The sequence below is a fragment of the Hypanus sabinus genome, unplaced genomic scaffold, assembly GCF_030144855.1.
Source record: "Hypanus sabinus isolate sHypSab1 unplaced genomic scaffold, sHypSab1.hap1 scaffold_947, whole genome shotgun sequence".
Taxonomy (NCBI): Eukaryota; Metazoa; Chordata; class Chondrichthyes; order Myliobatiformes; family Dasyatidae; genus Hypanus; species Hypanus sabinus.
The window spans coordinates 78647-102357 of NW_026781801.1; the positions used below are offsets into that span (position 1 = coordinate 78647).

A 23711-nucleotide genomic window follows, 5' to 3' on the forward strand; every position below is an offset into this window, starting at 1 on the left:
ATACATTTACAGGCAGGCCCTGACACTCAGTAAACAGCAACTCTATACAGTTACAGACTGGCCCTGACCCTGAGTAAATAGCGACTCTATACAGTTACAGACAGTCCCTGACCCTGAGTAAACACTGACTCTATACAGTTACAGACAGCCCTGACCCTGAGTAAACAGTGACTCTATACAGTTACATGCAGCCCCTGACCCTGAGTAAACAGTGACTCTATACAGTTACAGACAGGCCCTGACCCTGACTAAACAGTGACTCTGTACAGTTACAGACAGTCCCTGACCCCGAGTAAACAGTGTCTCTATACACAGTTATACTGTACAGTTACACAGTGAGTGACCCTCACTCTGAATAAACAGAGACTCTGTACAGTTACACAGTGAGAGACCCGCACCCTGAATAAACAGAGACTCTGTACAGTTGCACAGTGAGAGACCCTCACTCTGAACACACAGCGACTCTGTACAGTTACACTGAGTGACCCTCACTCCAAATACACGGTGTGTCTGTACACTCACAAAGCAGACCTCAACCTGAATATTTAAACTGAACTGTTACTAGGAAATAGGCGCCACATCGAATAAACAGAGATTCAGTACAGTTACACTGTGAGTGACCCTCACTCTGAATAAACAGACACTCTGTACAGTTACACAGTGAGTGACCGTCTCCCTAAAGAAACAGTAACTCTGTACAGTCACACAGTGAGTAATCTTCACTCTGAATAAACAGTGACTCTGTACAGTTACACAGTGAGTGACACTCACCCTGAATACACAGTGTACCTCTACAGTTACACAGTGAGTGACCCTCACTCTGAATATAAAGAGACTCTGTACAGTCACACAGTGAGTGACCCTCACTCTGAATAAACAGAGACTCTGTACAGTCACACAGTGAGTAACCCTCACTCTGAATACACAGAGACTCTGTACAGTCACACAGTGAGTGACCTTCACTCTGAATAAACAGTGACTCTGTACAGTTACACAGTGAGTGACCCTCACCCTGAATACACAGTGTACCTCTACAGTTACACAGTGAGTGACCCTCACTCTGAATATACAGAGACTCTGTACATTTACACAGTGAGTGACCCTCACTCTGAATAAACAGTGATTCTGTACAGTTACACAGTGAGTGACTCTGTACAGTTAAACAGTGAGTGACCCTCACTCTGAATAAACAGTGACTCTGTACAGTTACACAATGAATGAGCCTCATGCGGAATAAACAGTGACTCTGTACAGTCGCACAGTGAGAAACCCTCACCCTGAATAAACAGAGACTCTGTACAGTTACACAGTGAGTGACCCTCACCCTGAACACTCAGTGACGCTGTACAGTTACACAGTGACTGACCCTCACTCTGAATATACAGAGACTCTGTACAGTTACACAGTGAGTGACCCTCACTCTGAATATACAGAGACTCTGTACAGTTACACAGTGAGTGACCCTCACCCGGAATGAACAGTGATTCTGTACAATTAGACAGGCCCGGACCCTGAGTAAACAGTGACTCTACACAGTTACATGCAGCCCCTGACCCTGAGTAAACAGTGACTCTATACAGTTACAGACAGGCCCTGACCCTGAGTAAACAGCGACTCTATACAGTTAAAGACAGGCCCTGACCCTGAGTAAACAGCGACTCTATACGGTTACAAACAGCCCTGACCCCGAGTAAACAGCGACTCTATACAGTTACAGACAGCCCTGACCTTGAGTAAACAGTGACTCTATACACAGTTATACCGTACAGTCACACAGTGAGTGACCCTCACTCTGAATAAACAGTGACTATGTACAGTTACACAGAGAGTGACCCTCACTCTGAATATACAGAGACTCTGTACAGTTACAGAGTGAGAGACCGTCACTCTGAATAAACAGTGATTCTGTACAGTTGCACAATGAGTGACCCTCACCCGGAATTAACAGTGATTCTGTACAATTAGACAGGCCCGGACCCTGAGTAAACAGTGACTCTATACAGTTACATGCAGCCCCTGACCCTGAGTAAACAGTGACTCTATACAGTTACAGGCAGGCCCTGACACTGAGTAAACAGCGACTCTATACAGTTACAGACTGGCCCTGACCCTGAGTAAACAGCGACTCTATACAGTTACAGACAGGCCCTGACCCTGAGTAAACAGCGACTCTATACAGATACAGACAGCCCTGACCCTGAGTAAACAGCGACTCTATACGGTTACAAACAGCCCTGACCCCGAGTAAACAGCGACTCTATACAGTTACAGACAGCCCTGATCCTGACTAAACAGTGACTCTATACACAGTTATACTGTACAGTCACACAGTGAGTGACCCTCACTCTGAATAAACAGTGACTATGTCCAGTTACACAGAGAGTGACCCTCACTCTGAATATACAGAGACTCTGTACAGTTACACAGTGAGAGACCGTCACTCTGCATAAACAGTGATTCTGTACAGTTACAGAGTGAGAGACCCTCACACTGAATAAGCAGTGATTCTGTACAGTTGCACAATGAGTGACCCTCACACGGAATAAACAGTGACTCTGTACAATAAGACAGGCCCTGACCCTGAGTAAACAGCGACTCTAGACACTTACAAACAGCCCTGACCCCGAGTAAACTGCGACTCTATACAGTTACAGACTGGCCCTGACCCTGAGTAAACAGTGACTCTATACAGTTACAGACAGCCCTGACCCTGAGTAAACAGTGACTCTATACAGTTACAGACAGGCCCTGACACTGACTAAACAGTGACTCTATACAGATACAGACAGTCCCTGACCCCGAGTAAACAGTGACTCTATACACAGTTATACTGTACAGTTACACAGTGAGTGACCCTCACTCTGAATAAACAGAGACTCTGTACAGTTACACAGTGAGAGACCCTCACCCCGAATAAACAGAGACTCTGTACAGTTACACAGTGAGAGACCCTCACTCTGAACACACAGCGACTCTGTACAGTTACACTGAGTGACCCTCACTCCGAATACACGGTGTGTCTGTACACTCACAAAGCAGACGTCAACCTGAATATTTAAACTAAACTGTTACTAGGAAATAGGCGCCACATTGAATAAACAGAGATTCAGTACAGTTACACTGTGAGTGACCCTCACTCTGAATAAACAGTGATTCTGTACAGTTACACAGCGAGGGACTATCACTCGGAATAAACAGTGACTCCGTACAGTTTGACAGGCCCTGACCCTGAGTAAACAGTGACTCTATACAGTTACAGGCAGGCCCTGACCCTGAGTAAACAGTGACCTTATACACAGTTATACTGTACAGTCACACAGTGAGTGACCCTCACTCTGAATAAACAGTGACTCTTTACAGTTACACAATGAGTGACCCTCACCCTGAATAAACAGAGACTCTGTACAGTTACACAGCGAGGGACCCTCACTCTGAATAAACAGACACTCTGAACAGTTACACAGTGAGTGACCGTCACCCTAAAGAAACAGTAACTCTGTACAGTCACACAGTGAGTAATCTTCACTCTGAATAAACAGTGACTCTGTACAGTTACACAGTGAGTGACCCTCACTCTGAATATAAAGAGACTCTGTACAGTGACACAGTGACTGACCCTCACTCTGAATATACAGAGACTCTGTACAGTTACACAGTGAGTGACCCTCACCCGGAATGAACAGTGATTCTGTACAATTAGACAGGCCGGGACCCTGAGTAAACAGTGACTCTACACAGTTACATGCAGCCCCTGACCCTGAGTAAACAGTGACTCTATACAGTTACAGACAGGCCCTGACCCTGAGTAAACAGCGACTCTATACAGTTACAGACAGGCCCTGACCCCGAGTAAACAGCGACTCTATACAGATACAGACAGCCCTGACACTGAGTAAACAGCGACTCTATACGGTTACAAACAGCCCTGACCACGAGTAAACAGCGACTCTATACAGTTACAGACAGCCCTGACCCTGAGTAAACAGTGACTCTATACACAGTTATACTGTACAGTCACACAGTGAGTGACCCTCACTCTGAATAAACAGTGACTATGTACAGTTACACAGAGACTGACCCTCACTCTGAATATACAGAGACTCTGTATAGTAACACAGTGAGAGACCATCACTCTGTATAAACAGTGATTCTGTACAGTTACACAGTGAGAGACCCTCACTCTGAATAAACAGTGACTCTGTACAGTTACACAGTGAGTGACCATCACTCTGAATAAAGTGACTCTGTACAGTTACACAGTCAGTGATCCTCACCCTGAATAAACAGTAACTCTGTACAGTTACACAGTGAGTGACCGTCACTCGGAATAAACAGAGACTCTGTACAGTTACACAGTGAGTGACCCTCACCCTGAACACTCAGTGACTCTGTACAGTTACACAGTGAGTGACCCTCACTCTGAATAAACAGTGACTATGTACAGTTACACAATGAGTGACCCTCACTCTCAATAAACAGAGACTCTGTACAGTTACACAGCGAGGGACCATCACTCTGAATAAACAGAGACTCTGTACAGTCACACAGTGAGTGACCCTGAATCTGAATACACAAAGACTCTGTACAGTCACACAGTGAGTGACCTTCACTCTGAATAAACAGTGACTCTGTACAGTTACAGTGAGTGACCCTCACTCTGAATAAACAGAGACTCTGTACAGTCACACAGTCAGTGACCCTGAATCTGAATACACAGAGACTCTGTACAGTCACACAGTGAGTGACCTTCACTCTGAATAAACAGTGACTCTGTACAGTTACAGAGTGAGAGCTCACTCCGAACAAACAGTGATTCTGTACAGTGACACAGTGAGTGACCCTCACTCTAAATAAACAGTGACTCTGTACAGTTACACAGTGAGTGACCCTCACTCTGAATAAACAGTGATTCTGTACAGTTGCACAATGAGTGACCCTCACGCGGAATAAACAGTGATTCTCTACAATTAGACAGGCCCTGACCCTGAGTAAACAGAGACTCTATACAGTTACAGACAGACTCTGACCCCGAGTAAACAGTGACTCTATACAGATACAGACAGCCCTAACCCTGAGTAAACAGCGACTCTATACAGTTACAGACGGCCCTGACCCTGAGTAAACAGTGACTCTATACACAGTTATACTGTACAGTCACACAGTGAGTGACCCTCACTCTGAATAAACAGAGACTCTGTACAATTACACTGTGATTGACACTCACCCTGAATAAACAGAGACTCTGTACAGTCACACAGTGAGTTACCCTCACTCTGAATACACAGAGACTCTGTACAGTCACACAGTGAGTGACCTTCACTCTGAATAAACAGTGACTCTGTACAGTTACACAGTGAGTGACCCTCACCCTGAATAAACAGTGACTCTGTACAGTTACACAGTGAGTGACCCTCACCCTGAATATACAGAGACTCTGTACATTTACACAGCGAGTGACCCTCACTCTGAATAAACAGTGATTCTGTACAGTTACACAGTGAGTGACTCTGTACAGTTACACAGAGAGTGACCCTCACCCTGAATAAACAGTGACTCTCTACAGTTACACAGTGAGTGACCCTCACTCTGAATACAAGGTGTATCTGTACACTCACAAAGCAGACCTCAACCTGAATATTTACACTTAACTGTTACTAAGAAATAGGCGCCACATTGAATAAACAGAGATTCAGTACAGTTACACTGTGAGTGACCCTCACTCTGAATATACAGTGATTCTGTACAGTTACACAGCGAGGGACTCTCACTCGGAATAAACAGTGTCTCCGTACAGTTTGACAGGCCCTGACCCTGAGTAAACAGTGACTCTATACAGTTACCGGCAGGCCCTGACCCTGAGTAAACAGTGAGTCTATACAGTTACAGACAGGCCCAGACGCTGAGTAAACAGTGACTCTATACAGATACAGACAGGCCCTGACCCTGAGTAAACAGTGACCCTATACATTTACAGACAGGCCCTGACCCCGAGTAAACACTGACTCTATACAGGTACAGACAGGCCCTGACCCTGAGTAAACAGTGACCCTATAGAGTTACAGACAGGCCCTGACCCTGAGTAAACACTGATTCTATACAGTTACAGACAGGCCCTGACCCTGAGTAAACACTGATTCTATACAGTTACAGACAGGCCCTGACCCTGAGTAAACACTGATTCTATACAGTTACAGACAGGCCCTGACCCTGAGTAAACAGTGACTCTATACAGTTACAGACAGGCCCTGACCCTGAGTAAACATTGATTCTATACAGTTACAGACAAGCCCTCACCCTGAGTAAACAGCGACTCTGTACAGTTACAGACAGGCCCTGACCCCGAGTAAACACTGATTCTATACAGTTACAGACAGGCCCTGACACTGAGTAAACAGCGACTCTATACAGTTACAGGCAGGCCCTGACCCTGAGTAAACAGCGACTCTATACACAGACAGGCCCTGACCCTGAGTAAACAGCGACTCTATACAGTTACAGACAGGCCCTGACACCGAGTAAACAGTGACTCTATACAGTTACAGACAGGCCCTGACCCCGAGTAAACACTGATTCTATACAGTTACAGAAAGGCCCTGACACTGAGTAAACAGCGACTCTATACAGTTACAGACAGGCCCTGACCCCGAGTAAACACTGATTCTATACATTTACAGACAGGCCCTGACCCTGAGTAAACAGCGACTCTGTACAGTTACAGACAGGCCCTGACCCTGAGTAAACAGTGACTCTATACAGTTACAGACAGGCCCTGACCCTGAGTAAACAGCGTCTGTATACAGTTACAGACAGACCCTGACCCTGAGTAAACAGTGACTCTATACAGTTACAGACAGGCCCTGACCCGGAGTAAACAGCGACTCTATACAGTTACAGACAGGCCCTGACCCCGAGTAAACAGCGACTCTATACAGTTACAGACAGGCCCTGACCCCGAGTAAACAGCGACTCTATACAGATACAAACAGCCCTGAACCCTGAGTAAACAGTGACTCTATACACAGTTATACTGTACAGTCACACAGTGAGTGACCCTCACTCTGAATAAACAGTGACTATGTACAGTTACACAGAGAGTGACCCTCACTCTGAATATACAGAGACTCTGTATAGTTACACAGTGAGAGACCGTCACTCTGTATAAACAGTGATTCTGTACAGTTACACAGTGAGAGACCCTCACTCTGAATAAACAGTGACTCTGTACAGTTACACAGTGAGTGACCCTCACTCTGAATAAACAGTAACTCTGTACAGTTACACAGTGAGTGACCCTCACCCTGAACACTCAGTGACTCTGTACAGTTACACAGTGAGTGACCCTCACTCTGAATAAACAGTGACTATGTACAGTTACACAGTGAGTGACCCTCACTCTGAAAAAACAGTGACTATGTACAGTTACACAATGAGTGACCCTCAATCTCAATAAACAGAGACTCTGTACAGTTACACAGCGAGGGACCATCACTCTGAATAAACAGAGACTCTGTACAGTCACACAGTGAGTGACCTTCACTCTGAATAAACAGTGACTCTGTACAGTTACAGAGTGAGAGCTCACTCGGAACAAACAGTGATTCTGTACAGTTACACAGTGAGTGACCCTCACTCTGAATAAACAGTGACTCTGTACAGTTACACAATCAGTGAGCCTCACGCGGAATAAACAGTGACTCTGTACAGTCACATACTGAGTGATCCTCACCCTGAATAAACGGAGACTCTGTACAGTTGCACAGTGAGTGACCCTCACTCTGAATAAACAGTGACTCTGTACAGTTACACAGTGAGTGACCCTCACTCTGAATAAACAGTGACTCTGTACAGTTACACTGTGAGTGACCCTCACTCCGAATACACGGTGTGTCTGTACACTCACAAAGCAGACCTCAACCTGAATATTTACACTGAACTGTTACTAAGAAAGAGGCGCCACATTGAATAAACAGAGATTCAGTACAGTTACACAGCGAGGGACTCTCACTCGGAATAAAGAGTGACTCCGTACGGTTTGACAGGCCCTGACCCTTAGTAAACAGTGACCCTATACAGTTACAGGCAGGCCCTGACCCTGAGTAAACAGTATGTCTGTACAGTTACAGACAGGCCCTGACCCTGAGTAAACAGTGACACTATACACAGTTATACTGTACAGTCACACAGTGAGTGACACTCACTCTGAATAAACAGTGACTCTGTACTGTTACACAGTGAGTGACACTCACTCTGAATAAACAGTGACTCTGTACTGTTACACAGTGAGTGACACTCACTCTGAATAAACAGTGATTCTGAACAGTTACACAGCGAGGGACTCTCACTCTGAACACTCAGTGACTCTTTATAGTTACACAGTGAGTGACCCTCACCCTGCATAAACAGAGACTCTGTACAGTTACACAGCGAGGGACTCTCACTCTGAATAAACAGAGACTCTGTACAATTACACTGTGATTGAGCCGCACCCTGAATAAACAGGGACTCTGTACAGTTACACAGTGAGTGACCCTCACCCTGAATAAACAGAGACTCTGTACAGTCACACAGTGAGTAACCCTCACTCTGAATAAACAGTGACTATGTACAGTTACACAGAGAGTGACCCTCACTCTGAATATACAGAGACTCTGTACAGTTACACAGTGAGAGACCGTCACTCTGTATAAACAGTGATTCTGTACAGTTACACAGTGAGAGACCCTCACTCTGAATAAACAGTGACTCTGTACAGTTACACAGTGAGTGACCCTCACTCTGAATAAACAGTAACTCTGTACAGTTACACAGTGAGTGACCCTCACCCTGAACACTCAGTGACTCTGTACAGTTACACAGTGAGTGACCCTCACTCTGAATAAACAGTGACTATGTACAGTTACACAGTGAGTGACCCTCACTCTGAAAAAACAGTGACTATGTACAGTTACACAATGAGTGACCCTCAATCTCAATAAACAGAGACTCTGTACAGTTACACAGCGAGGGACCATCACTCTGAATAAACAGAGACTCTGTACAGTCACACAGTGAGTGACCTTCACTCTGAATAAACAGTGACTCTGTACAGTTACAGAGTGAGAGCTCACTCGGAACAAACAGTGATTCTGTACAGTTACACAGTGAGTGACCCTCACTCTGAATAAACAGTGACTCTGTACAGTTACACAATCAGTGAGCCTCACGCGGAATAAACAGTGACTCTGTACCGTCACATAGTGAGTGATCCTCACCCTGAATAAACGGAGACTCTGTACAGTTGCACAGTGAGTGACCCTCACTCTGAATAAACAGTGACTCTGTACAGTTACACAGTGAGTGACCCTCACTCTGAATAAACAGTGACTCTGTACAGTTACACTGTGAGTGACCCTCACTCCGAATACACGGTTTGTCTGTACACTCACAAAGCAGACCTCAACCTGAATATTTACACTGAACTGTTACTAAGAAAGAGGCGCCACATTGAATAAACAGAGATTCAGTACAGTTACACAGCGAGGGACTCTCACTCGGAATAAAGAGTGACTCCGTACGGTTTGACAGGCCCTGACCCTTAGTAAACAGTGACCCTATACAGTTACAGGCAGGCCCTGACTACTGAGTGTTCAGAGTGAGAGTCCCTCGCTGTGTAACTGTTCAGAATCACTGTTTATTCAGAGTGAGTGTCACTCACTGTGTAACAGTACAGAGTCAGTGTTTATTCAGAGTGAGTGTCACTCACTGTGTAACAGTACAGAGTCACTGTTTATTCAGAGTGAGTGTCACTCACTGTGTGACTGTACAGTATAACTGTGTATAGTGTCACTGTTTACTCAGGGTCAGGGCCTGTCTGTAACTGTACAGACATACTGTACAGACTCTGTACAGTTACACAGTGAGAGACCGTCACTCTGTATAAACAGTGATTCTGTACAGTTGCACAATGAGTGACCCTCACACGGAATAAACAGTGACTCTGTACAATAAGACAGGCCCTGACCCTGAGTAAACAGCGACTCTAGACACTTACAAACAGCCCTGACCCCGAGTAAACAGCAACTCTATACAGTTACAGACAGCCCTGACCCTGAGTAAACAGTGACTCTATACAGTTACAGGCAGGCCCTGACCCTGAGTAAACAGTGAGTCTATACAGTTACAGACAGGCCCTGACCCTGAGTCAACAGTGACTCTATACACAGTTATACTGTACAGTTACACAGTGAGTGACCCTCAATCTGAATAAACAGTGACTCTGTACAGTTACACAATGAGTGTGCCTCTTGCGGAATAAACAGTGACTCTGTACAGTCACTCACCCTGAATAAACAGAGACTCTGTACAGTTACACAGTGAGTGACCCTCACCCTGAACACACAGTGACTCTGTACAGTTACAGAGAGTTACCCTCACCCTGAATAAACAGAGACTCTGTACAGTTACACAGTGATTGACCCTCACTCTGAATAAACAGAGAATCTGTACAGTTACACAGTGAGTGACCGTCACCCTGAAGAAACAGTAACTCTGTACAGTCACACAGTGAGTAACCTTCACTCTGAATAAACAGTGACTCTGTACAGTTACACAGTGACTGACCCTCACTCTGAATATACAGAGACTCTCTACAGTTACACAGTGAGTGACCCACACCCGGAATGAACAGTGATTCTGTACAATTAGACAGGCCCGGACCCTGAGTAAACAGTGACTCTACACAGTTACATGCAGCCCCTGACCCTGAGTAAACAGTGACTCTATACAGTTACAGACAGCCCCTGACCCTGAGTAAACAGCGACTCGATACAGTTACAGACAGGCCCTGACCCCGAGTAAACAGCGACTCTATACAGTTACAGACAGGCTCTGACCCTGAGTAAACAGCGACTCTATACAGTTACAGACTGGCCCTGACCCTGAGTAAACAGTGACTCTATACATAGTTATACTGTACAGTTGCACAATGAGTGACCCTCACCCGGAATGAACAGTGATTCTGTACAATTAGACAGGCCCGGACCCTGAGTAAACAGTGACTCTATACAGTTACAGGCAGGCCCTGACCCTGAGTAAACAGTGACTCTATACAGTTACAGACAGGCCCTGACCCTCAGTAAACAGTGAGACTATACAGTTACAGACAGGCCCTGACCCTGAGTAAACAGTGACTCTATACACAGTTATACTGTACAGTTACACAGTGAGTGACCCTCACTCTGAATAAACAGTGACTCTGTACAGTTACACAATGAGTGAGCCTCACGCGGAATAAACAGTGACTCTGTACAGTTACAGACAGGCCCTGACCCTGAGTAAACAGCGACTCTATACAGTTACAGACAGGCCCTGACCCCGAGTAAACAGCGACTCTATACAGATACAGACAGCCCTGACCCTGAGTAAACAGCGACTCTATACGGTTACAAACAGCCCTGACCGCGAGTAAACAGCGACTCTATACAGTTACAGACAGCCCTGACCCTGAGTAAACAGTGACTCTATACACAGTTATACCGTACAGTCACACAGTGAGTGACCCTCACTCTGAATAAACAGTGACTATGTACAGTTACACAGTGAGAGACAGTCACTCTGAATAAACAGTGATTCTGTACAGTTGCACAATGAGTGACCCTCACTCGGAATTAACAGTGATTCTGTACAATTAGACAGGCCCGGGCCCTGAGTAAACAGTGACTCTATACAGTTACATGCAGCCCCTGACCCTGAGTAAACAGTGACTCTATACAGTTACATGCAGGCCCTGACACTGAGTAAACAGTGACTCTATACAGTTACATGCATGCCATGACCCTGAGTAAACAGTGACTCTATACAGTTACAGACAGGCTCTGACCCTGAGTAAACAGTGAGTCTATACAGTTACAGACAGGCCCTGACCCTGAGTAAACAGCGACTCTATACAGTTACAAACAGCCCTGACCCCGAGTAAACTGCGACTCTATACAGTTACAAACAGCCCTGACCCCGAGTAAACTGCGACTCTATACAGTTACAGACTGGCCCTGACCCTGAGTAAACAGTGACTCTATACAGTTACAGACTGGCCCTGACCCTGAGTAAACAGTGACTCTATACACAGTTATACTGTACAGTTACACAGTGAGTGACCCTCACTCTGAATAAACAGTGACTCTATACAGTTACAGACAGCCCAGACCCTGAGTAAACAGTGACTCTATACAGTTACAGACAGGCTCTGACCCTGAGTAAACAGGGACTCTATACAGTTACAGACTGGCCCTGACTCTGAGTAAACAGTGGCTCTATACACAGTTATACTGTACAGTTGCACAATGAGTGACCCTCACTCTGAATAAACAGTGACTCTGTACAATTAGACAGGCCCGGACCCTGAGTAAACAGTGACTCTATACAGTTACAAACAGCCCTGACCCTGAGTAAACAGCGACTCTATACAGTTACAAACAGCCCTGACCCCGAGTAAACAGCAACTCTATACAGTTACAGACAGCCCGGACCCTGAGTAAACAGTGACTCTATACAGTTACAGGCAGGCCCTGACCCTGAGTAAACAGTGAGTCTATACAGTTACAGACAGGCCCTGACCCTGAGTAAACAGTGACTCTATACACAGTTATACTGTACAGTTACACAGTGAGTGACCCTCACTCTGAATAAACAGTGACTCTGTACAGTTACACAATGAGTGAGCCTCACGCGGAATAAACAGTGACTCTGTACAGTCACATAGTGAGTGATCCTCACCCTGAATAAACGGAGACTCTGTACAGTTGCACAGTGAGTGACCCTCACTCTGAATAAACAGTGACTCTGTACAGTTACACAGTGAGTGACCCTCACCCTGAATAAACAGTGACTCTGTACAGTTACACTGTGAGTGACCCTCACTCCGAATACACGGTGTGTCTGTACACTCACAAAGCAGACCTCAACCTGAATATTTACACTGAACTGTTACTAAGAAAGAGGCGCCACATTGAATAAACAGAGATTCAGTACAGTTACACTGTGAGTGACCCTCACTCTGAATATACAGTGATTCTGTACAGTTGCACAGCGAGGGACTCTCACTCGGAATAAAGAGTGACTCCGTACGGTTTGACAGGCCCTGACCCTTAGTAAACAGTGACCCTATACAGTTACAGGCAGGCCCTGACCCTGAGTAAACAGTATGTCTGTACAGTTACAGACAGGCCCTGACCCTGAGTAAACAGTGACACTATACACAGTTATACTGTACAGTTACACAGTGAGTGACACTCACTCTGAATAAACAGTGACTCTGTACTGTTACACAGTGAGTGACACTCACTCTGAATAAACAGTGATTCTGTACTGTTACACAGTGAGTGACACTCACTCTGAATAAACAGTGATTCTGAACAGTTACACAGCGAGGGACTCTCACTCTGAACACTCAGTGACTCTTTACAGTTACACAGTGAGTGACCCTCACCCTGCATAAACAGAGACTCTGTACAGTTACACAGCGAGGGACCCTCACTCTGAATAAACAGAGACTCTGTACAATTACACTGTGATTGAGCCGCACCCTGAATAAACAGAGACTCTGTACAGTTACACAGTGAGTGACCGTCACTCTGAATATACAGTGACTATGTACAGTTACACAGAGAGTGACCCTCACTCTGAATATACAGAGACTCTGTACAGTTACACAGTGAGAGACCGTCACTCTGTATAAACAGTGATTCTGTACAGTTGCACAATGAGTAACCCTCACACGGAATAAACAGTGATTCTCTACAATTAGACAGGCCCTAACCCTGAGTAAACAGCGACTCTAGACACTTACAAACAGCCCTGACCCCGAGTAAACTGCGACTCTATACAGTTACAGACAGCCCTGACCCTGAGTAAACAGTGACTCTATACAGTTACAGGCAGGCCCTGACCCTGAGTAAACAGTGAGTCTATACAGTTACAGACAGGCCCTGACCCTGAGTCAACAGTGACTCTATACACAGTTATACTGTACAGTTACACAGTGAGTGACCCTCAATCTGAATAAACAGTGACTCTGTACAGTTACACAGTGAGTGACCCTCACCCTGAATAAACAGAGACGCTGTACAGTTACACAGAGAGTTACCCTCACCCTGAATAAACAGAGACTCTGTACAGTTACACAGTGATTGACCCGCACCCTGAATAAACAGAGAATCTGTACAGTTACACAGTGAGTGACCGTCACCCTGAAGAAACAGTAACTCTGTACAGTCACACAGTGAGTAACCTTCACTCTGAATAAACAGTGACTCTGTACAGTTACACAGTGACTGACCCTCACTCTGAATATACAGAGACTCTCTACAGTTACACAGTGAGTGACCCACACCCGGAATGAACAGTGATTCTGTACAATTAGACAGGCCCGGACCCTGAGTAAACAGTGACTCTACACAGTTACATGCAGCCCCTGACCCTGAGTAAACAGTGACTCTATACAGTTACAGACAGCCCCTGACCCTGAGTAAACAGCGACTCGATACAGTTACAGACAGGCCCTGACCCCGAGTAAACAGCGACTCTATACAGTTACAGACAGGCTCTGACCCTGAGTAAACAGCGACTCTATACAGTTACAGACTGGCCCTGACCCTGAGTAAACAGTGACTCTATACACAGTTATACTGTACAGTTGCACAATGAGTGACCCTCACCCGGAATGAACAGTGATTCTGTACAATTAGACAGGCCCGGACCCTGAGTAAACAGTGACTCTATACAGTTACAGGCAGGCCCTGACCCTGAGTAAACAGTGACTCTATACAGTTACAGACAGGCCCTGACCCTGAGTAAACAGTGAGACTATACAGTTACAGACAGGCCCTGACCCTGAGTAAACAGTGACTCTATACACAGTTATACTGTACAGTTACACAGTGAGTGACCCTCACTCTGAATAAACAGTGACTCTGTACAGTTACACAATGAGTGAGCCTCACGTGGAATAAACAGTGACTCTGTACAGTTACACAGTGAGTGACCCTCACTCTGAATAAACAGTGACACTACAGTGACTGTACAGTTACACAGTGAGTGACCCTCAATCTGAGTAAACAGTGACTCTATACACAGTTATACTGTACAGTCACACAGTGAGTGACCCTCACTCTGAATAAACAGTGACTATGTACAGTTACACAGAGAGTGACCCTCACTCTGAATAAACAGTGACTCTGTACAGTTACACAATGAGTGTGCCTCTTGCGGAATAAACAGTGACTCTGTACAGTCGCACAGTGAGTGACCCTCACCCTGAATAAACAGAGACTCTGTACAGTTACAGTGAGTGACCCTCACCCTGAACACTCAGTGACGCTGTACAGTTACACAGAGAGTTACCCTCACCCTGAATAAACAGAGACTCTGTACAGTTACACAGTGATTGACCCGCACCCTGAATAAACAGAGAATCTGTACAGTTACACAGTGAGTGACTGTCACCCTGAAGAAACAGTAACTCTGTACAGTCACACAGTGACTGACCCTCACTCTGAATATACAGAGACTCTGTACAGTTACACAGTGACTGACCCTCACTCTGAATATACAGAGACTCTGTACAGTTACACAGTGAGTGACCCTCACTCTGAATATACAGAGACTCTGTACAGTTACACAGTGAGAGACCGTCACTCTGTATAAACAGTGATTCTGTACAGTTACAGAGTGAGAGACCCTCACTCTGAATAAACAGTGATTCTGTACAGTTGCACAATGAGTGACCCTGACACGGAATAAACAGTGACTCTGTACAATAAGACAGGCCCTGACCCTGTGTAAACAGCGACTCTATACAGTTACATGCAGCCCCTGACCCTGAGTAAACAGTGACTCTATACAGTTACATGCAGGCCCTGACCCTGAGTAAACAGTGACTCTATACAGTTACATGCAGGCCCTGACACTGAGTAAACAGTGACTCTATACAGTTACATGCAGGCCCTGACCCTGAGTAAACAGTGACTCTATACAGTTACATGCAGGCCCTGACCCTGAGTAAACAGTGACTCTATACAGTTACATGCAGGCCCTGACACTGAGTAAACAGTGACTCTATACAGTTACAGACAGGCCCTGACCCTGAGTAAGCAGTGAGTCTATACAGTTACAGACAGGCCCTGACCCTGAGTAAACAGCGACTCTATACAGTTACAAACAGCCCTGACCCCGAGTAAACTGCGACTCTATACAGTTACAAACAGCCCTGACCCCGAGTAAACTGCGACTCTATACAGTTACAGACTGGCCCTGACCCTGAATAAACAGTGGCTCTATACAGTTACAGACTGGCCCTGACCCTGAGTAAACAGTGGCTCTATACACAGTTATACTGTACAGTTGCACAATGAGTGACCCTCACCCGGAATGAACAGTGATTCTGTACAATTAGACAGGCCCGGACCCTGAGTAAACAGTGACTCTATACAGTTACAGGCAGGCCCTGACCCTGAGTAAACAGTGACTCTCTACAGTTACAGGCAGGCCCTGACACTGAGTAAACAGCGACTCTATACGGTTACAAACAGCCCTGACCCCGAGTAAACTGCTACTCTATACAGTTACAGACTGGCCCTGACCCTGAGTAAACAGTGACTCTATACACAGTTATACTGTACAGTCACACAGTGAGTGACCCTCACTCTGAATAAACAGTGACTATGTCCAGTTACACAGAGAGTGACCCTCACTCCGAATATACAGAGACTCTGTACAGTTACACAGTGAGAGTCCGTCACTCTGTATAAACAGTGATTCTGTACAGTTACAGAGTGAGAGACCCTCACTCTGAATAAGCAGTGATTCTGTACAGTTGCACAATGAGTGACCCTCACACGGAATAAACAGTGACTCTGTACAATAAGACAGGCCCTGACCCTGAGTAAACAGCGACTCTATACAGTTACAGACAGGCCCTGACACTGAGTAAACAGCGACTCTATACAGTTACAGACAGGCCCTGACACCGAGTAAACAGTGACTCTATACACAGTTATACTGTACAGTTACACAGTGAGTAACCCTCACTCTGAATAAACAGAGACTCTGTACAGTTACACAGTGAGAGACCCTCACCCTGAATAAACAGAGACTCTGTACAGTTACACAGTGAGAGACCCTCACTCTGAACACACAGCGACTCTGTACAGTTACACTGAGTGACCCTCACTCTGAATAAACAGTGATTCTGTACAGTTGCACAATGAGTGACCATCACCCGGAATAAACAGTGATTCTGTACAATTAGACAGGCCCAGACCCTGAGTAAACAGTGACTCTATACAGTTACAGACAGGCCCTGACCCAGAGTAAACAGTGACTCTATACATTTACAGGCAGGCCCTGACACTCAGTAAACAGCAACTCTATACAGTTACAGACTGGCCCTGACCCTGAGTAAATAGCGACTCTATACAGTTACAGACAGTCCCTGACCCTGAGTAAACACTGACTCTATACAGTTACAGACAGCCCTGACCCTGAGTAAACAGTGACTCTATACAGTTACATGCAGCCCCTGACCCTGAGTAAACAGTGACTCTATACAGTTACAGACAGGCCCTGACCCTGACTAAACAGTGACTCTGTACAGTTACAGACAGTCCCTGACCCCGAGTAAACAGTGTCTCTATACACAGTTATACTGTACAGTTACACAGTGAGTGACCCTCACTCTGAATAAACAGAGACTCTGTACAGTTACACAGTGAGAGACCCTCACCCTGAATAAACAGAGACTCTGTACAGTTACACAGTGAGAGACCCTCACTCTGAACACACAGCGACTCTGTACAGTTACACTGAGTGACCCTCACTCCAAATACACGGTGTGTCTGTACACTCACAAAGCAGACCTCAACCTGAATATTTAAACTGAACTGTTACTAGGAAATAGGCGCCACATCGAATAAACAGAGATTCAGTACAGTTACACTGTGAGTGACACTCACTCTGAATAAACAGACACTCTGTACAGTTACACAGTGAGTGACCGTCTCCCTAAAGAAACAGTAACTCTGTACAGTCACACAGTGAGTAATCTTCACTCTGAATAAACAGTGACTCTGTACAGTTACACAGTGAGTGACACTCACCCTGAATACACAGTGTACCTCTACAGTTACACAGTGAGTGACCCTCACTCTGAATATAAAGAGACTCTGTACAGTCACACAGTGAGTGACCCTCACTCTGAATAAACAGACTCTGTACAATTACACTGTGATTGACCCTCACCCTGAATAAACAGAGACTCTGTACAGTCACACAGTGAGTAACCCTCACTCTGAATACACAGAGACTCTGTACAGTCACACAGTGAGTGACCTTCACTCTGAATAAACAGTGACTCTGTACAGTTACACAGTGAGTGACCCTCACCCTGAATACACAGTGTACCTCTACAGTTACACAGTGAGTGACCCTCACTCTGAATATACAGAGACTCTGTACATTTACACAGTGAGTGACCCTCACTCTGAATAAACAGTGATTCTGTACAGTTACACAGTGAGTGACTCTGTACAGTTAAACAGTGAGTGACCCTCACTCTGAATAAACAGTGACTCTGTACAGTTACACAATGAATGAGCCTCATGCGGAATAAACAGTGACTCTGTACAGTCGCACAGTGAGTGACCCTCACCCTGAATAAACAGAGACTCTGTACAGTTACACAGTGAGTGACCCTCACCCTGAACACTCAGTGACGCTGTACAGTTACACAGTGACTGACCCTCACTCTGAATATACAGAGACTCTGTACAGTTACACAGTGAGTGACCCTCACTCTGAATATACAGAGACTCTGTACAGTTACACAGTGAGTGACCCTCACCCGGAATGAACAGTGATTCTGTACAATTAGACAGGCCCGGACCCTGAGTAAACAGTGACTCTACACAGTTACATGCAGCCCCTGACCCTGAGTAAACAGTGACTCTATACAGTTACAGACAGGCCCTGACCCTGAGTAAACAGCGACTCTATACAGTTAAAGACAGGCCCTGACCCCGAGTAAACAGCGACTCTATACAGATACAGACAGCCCTGACCCTGAGTAAACAGCGACTCTATACGGTTACAAACAGCCCTGACCCCGAGTAAACAGCGACTCTATACAGTTACAGACAGCCCTGACCTTGAGTAAACAGTGACTCTATACACAGTTATACCGTACAGTCACACAGTGAGTGACCCTCACTCTGAATAAACAGTGACTATGTACAGTTACACAGAGAGTGACCCTCACTCTGAATATACAGAGACTCTGTACAGTTACAGAGTGAGAGACCGTCACTCTGAATAAACAGTGATTCTGTACAGTTGCACAATGAGTGACCCTCACCCGGAATTAACAGTGATTCTGTACAATTAGACAGGCCCGGACCCTGAGTAAACAGCGACTCTATACAGTTACATGCAGCCCCTGACCCTGAGTAAACAGTGACTCTATACAGTTACAGGCAGGCCCTGACACTGAGTAAACAGCGACTCTATACAGTTACAGACTGGCCCTGACCCTGAGTAAACAGCGACTCTATACAGTTACAGACAGGCCCTGACCCTGAGTAAACAGCGACTCTATACAGATACAGACAGCCCTGACCCTGAGTAAACAGCGACTCTATACGGTTACAAACAGCCCTGACCCCGAGTAAACAGCGACTCTATACAGTTACAGACAGCCCTGATCCTGACTAAACAGTGACTCTATACACAGTTATACTGTACAGTCACACAGTGAGTGACCCTCACTCTGAATAAACAGTGACTATGTCCAGTTACACAGAGAGTGACCCTCACTCTGAATATACAGAGACTCTGTACAGTTACACAGTGAGAGACCGTCACTCTGCATAAACAGTGATTCTGTACAGTTACAGAGTGAGAGACCCTCACACTGAATAAGCAGTGATTCTGTACAGTTGCACAATGAGTGACCCTCACACGGAATAAACAGTGACTCTGTACAATAAGACAGGCCCTGACCCTGAGTAAACAGCGACTCTAGACACTTACAAACAGCCCTGACCCCGAGTAAACTGCGACTCTATACAGTTACAGACTGGCCCTGACCCTGAGTAAACAGTGACTCTATACAGTTACAGACAGCCCTGACCCTGAGTAAACAGTGACTCTATACAGTTACAGACAGGCCCTGACACTGACTAAACAGTGACTCTATACAGATACAGACAGTCCCTGACCCCGAGTAAACAGTGACTCTATACACAGTTATACTGTACAGTTACACAGTGAGTGACCCTCACTCTGAATAAACAGAGACTCTGTACAGTTACACAGTGAGAGACCCTCACCCCGAATAAACAGAGACTCTGTACAGTTACACAGTGAGAGACCCTCACTCTGAACACACAGCGACTCTGTACAGTTACACTGAGTGACCCTCACTCCGAATACACGGTGTGTCTGTACACTCACAAAGCAGACGTCAACCTGAATATTTAAACTAAACTGTTATTAGGAAATAGGCGCCACATTGAATAAACAGAGATTCAGTACAGTTACACTGTGAGTGACCCTCACTCTGAATAAACAGTGATTCTGTACAGTTACACAGCGAGGGACTATCACTCGGAATAAACAGTGACTCCGTACAGTTTGACAGGCCCTGACCCTGAGTAAACAGTGACTCTATACAGTTACAGGCAGGCCCTGACCCTGAGTAAACAGTGACCTTATACACAGTTATACTGTACAGTCACACAGTGAGTGACCCTCACTCTGAATAAACAGTGACTCTTTACAGTTACACAATGAGTGACCCTCACCCTGAATAAACAGAGACTCTGTACAGTTACACAGCGAGGGACCCTCACTCTGAATAAACAGACACTCTGAACAGTTACACAGTGAGTGACCGTCACCCTAAAGAAACAGTAACTCTGTACAGTCACACAGTGAGTAATCTTCACTCTGAATAAACAGTGACTCTGTACAGTTACACAGTGAGTGACCCTCACTCTGAAAATACAGAGACTCTGTACAGTTACACAGTGAGTGACCCTCACCCGGAATGAACAGTGATTCTGTACAATTAGACAGGCCGGGACCCTGAGTAAACAGTGACTCTACACAGTTACATGCAGCCCCTGACCCTGAGTAAACAGTGACTCTATACAGTTACAGACAGGCCCTGACCCTGAGTAAACAGCGACTCTATACAGTTACAGACAGGCCCTGACCCCGAGTAAACAGCGACTCTATACAGATACAGACAGCCCTGACACTGAGTAAACAGCGACTCTATACGGTTACAAACAGCCCTGACCACGAGTAAACAGCGACTCTATACAGTTACAGACAGCCCTGACCCTGAGTAAACAGTGACTCTATACACAGTTATACTGTACAGTCACACAGTGAGTGACCCTCACTCTGAATAAACAGTGACTATGTACAGTTACACAGAGAGTGACCCTCACTCTGAATATACAGAGACTCTGTATAGTAACACAGTGAGAGACCATCACTCTGTATAAACAGTGATTCTGTACAGTTACACAGTGAGAGACCCTCACTCTGAATAAACAGTGACTCTGTACAGTTACACAGTGAGTGACCATCACTCTGAATAAAGTGACTCTGTACAGTTACACAGTCAGTGATCCTCACCCTGAATAAACAGTAACTCTGAACAGTTACACAGTGAGTGACCGTCACTCGGAATAAACAGAGACTCTGTACAGTTACACAGTGAGTGACCCTCACCCTGAACACTCAGTGACTCTGTACAGTTACACAGTGAGTGACCCTCACTCTGAATAAACAGTGACTATGTACAGTTACACAATGAGTGACCCTCACTCTCAATAAACAGAGACTCTGTACAGTTACACAGCGAGGGACCATCACTCTGAATAAACAGAGACTCTGTACAGTCACACAGTGAGTGACCCTGAATCTGAATACACAAAGACTCTGTACAGTCACACAGTGAGTGACCCTCACCCTGAATAAACAGTGACTCTGTACAGTTACACAGTGACTGACCCTCACTCTGAATATACAGAGACTCTGTACAGTTACACAGTGAGTGACCCTCACGCGGAATAAACAGTGATTCTCTACAATTAGACAGGCCCTGACCCTGAGTAAACAGAGACTCTATACAGTTACAGACAGACTCTGACCCCGAGTAAACAGTGACTCTATACAGATACAGACAGCCCTAACCCTGAGTAAACAGCGACTCTATACAGTTACAGACGGCCCTGACCCTGAGTAAACAGTGACTCTATACACAGTTATACTGTACAGTCACACAGTGAGTGACCCTCACTCTGAATAAACAGAGACTCTGTACAATTACACTGTGATTGACACTCACCCTGAATAAACAGAGACTCTGTACAGTCACACAGTGAGTTACCCTCACTCTGAATAAACAGAGACTCTGTACAGTTACACAGTGAGAGACCCTCACCCCGAATAAACAGAGACTCTGTACAGTTACACAGTGAGAGACCCTCACTCTGAACACACAGCGACTCTGTACAGTTACACTGAGTGACCCTCACTCCGAATACACGGTGTGTCTGTACACTCACAAAGCAGACGTCAACCTGAATATTTAAACTAAACTGTTATTAGGAAATAGGCGCCACATTGAATAAACAGAGATTCAGTACAGTTACACTGTGAGTGACCCTCACTCTGAATAAACAGTGATTCTGTACAGTTACACAGCGAGGGACTATCACTCGGAATAAACAGTGACTCCGTACAGTTTGACAGGCCCTGACCCTGAGTAAACAGTGACTCTATACAGTTACAGGCAGGCCCTGACCCTGAGTAAACAGTGACCTTATACACAGTTATACTGTACAGTCACACAGTGAGTGACCCTCACTCTGAATAAACAGTGACTCTTTACAGTTACACAATGAGTGACCCTCACCCTGAATAAACAGAGACTCTGTACAGTTACACAGCGAGGGACCCTCACTCTGAATAAACAGACACTCTGAACAGTTACACAGTGAGTGACCGTCACCCTAAAGAAACAGTAACTCTGTACAGTCACACAGTGAGTAATCTTCACTCTGAATAAACAGTGACTCTGTACAGTTACACAGTGAGTGACCCTCACTCTGAATATACAGAGACTCTGTACAGTTACACAGTGAGTGACCCTCACCCGGAATGAACAGTGATTCTGTACAATTAGACAGGCCGGGACCCTGAGTAAACAGTGACTCTACACAGTTACATGCAGCCCCTGACCCTGAGTAAACAGTGACTCTATACAGTTACAGACAGGCCCTGACCCTGAGTAAACAGCGACTCTATACAGTTACAGACAGGCCCTGACCCCGAGTAAACAGCGACTCTATACAGATACAGACAGCCCTGACACTGAGTAAACAGCGACTCTATACGGTTACAAACAGCCCTGACCACGAGTAAACAGCGACTCTATACAGTTACAGACAGCCCTGACCCTGAGTAAACAGTGACTCTATACACAGTTATACTGGACAGTCACACAGTGAGTGACCCTCACTCTGAATAAACAGTGACTATGTACAGTTACACAGAGAGTGACCCTCACTCTGAATATACAGAGACTCTGTATAGTAACACAGTGAGAGACCATCACTCTGTATAAACAGTGATTCTGTACAGTTACACAGTGAGAGACCCTCACTCTG

At 45.5% G+C, this 23711-nt stretch overlaps 1 protein-coding gene across 1 annotated transcript in view; it reads right to left on the reverse strand.

Annotated features, from left to right (window-relative positions):
- The window catches only part of LOC132390544 (cyclin-dependent kinase 12-like), a 147273-nt gene that overhangs the window by 78401 nt on the left and 45161 nt on the right, over positions 1 to 23711 (reverse strand). The gene's annotated exons all lie outside the window — the stretch shown is intronic.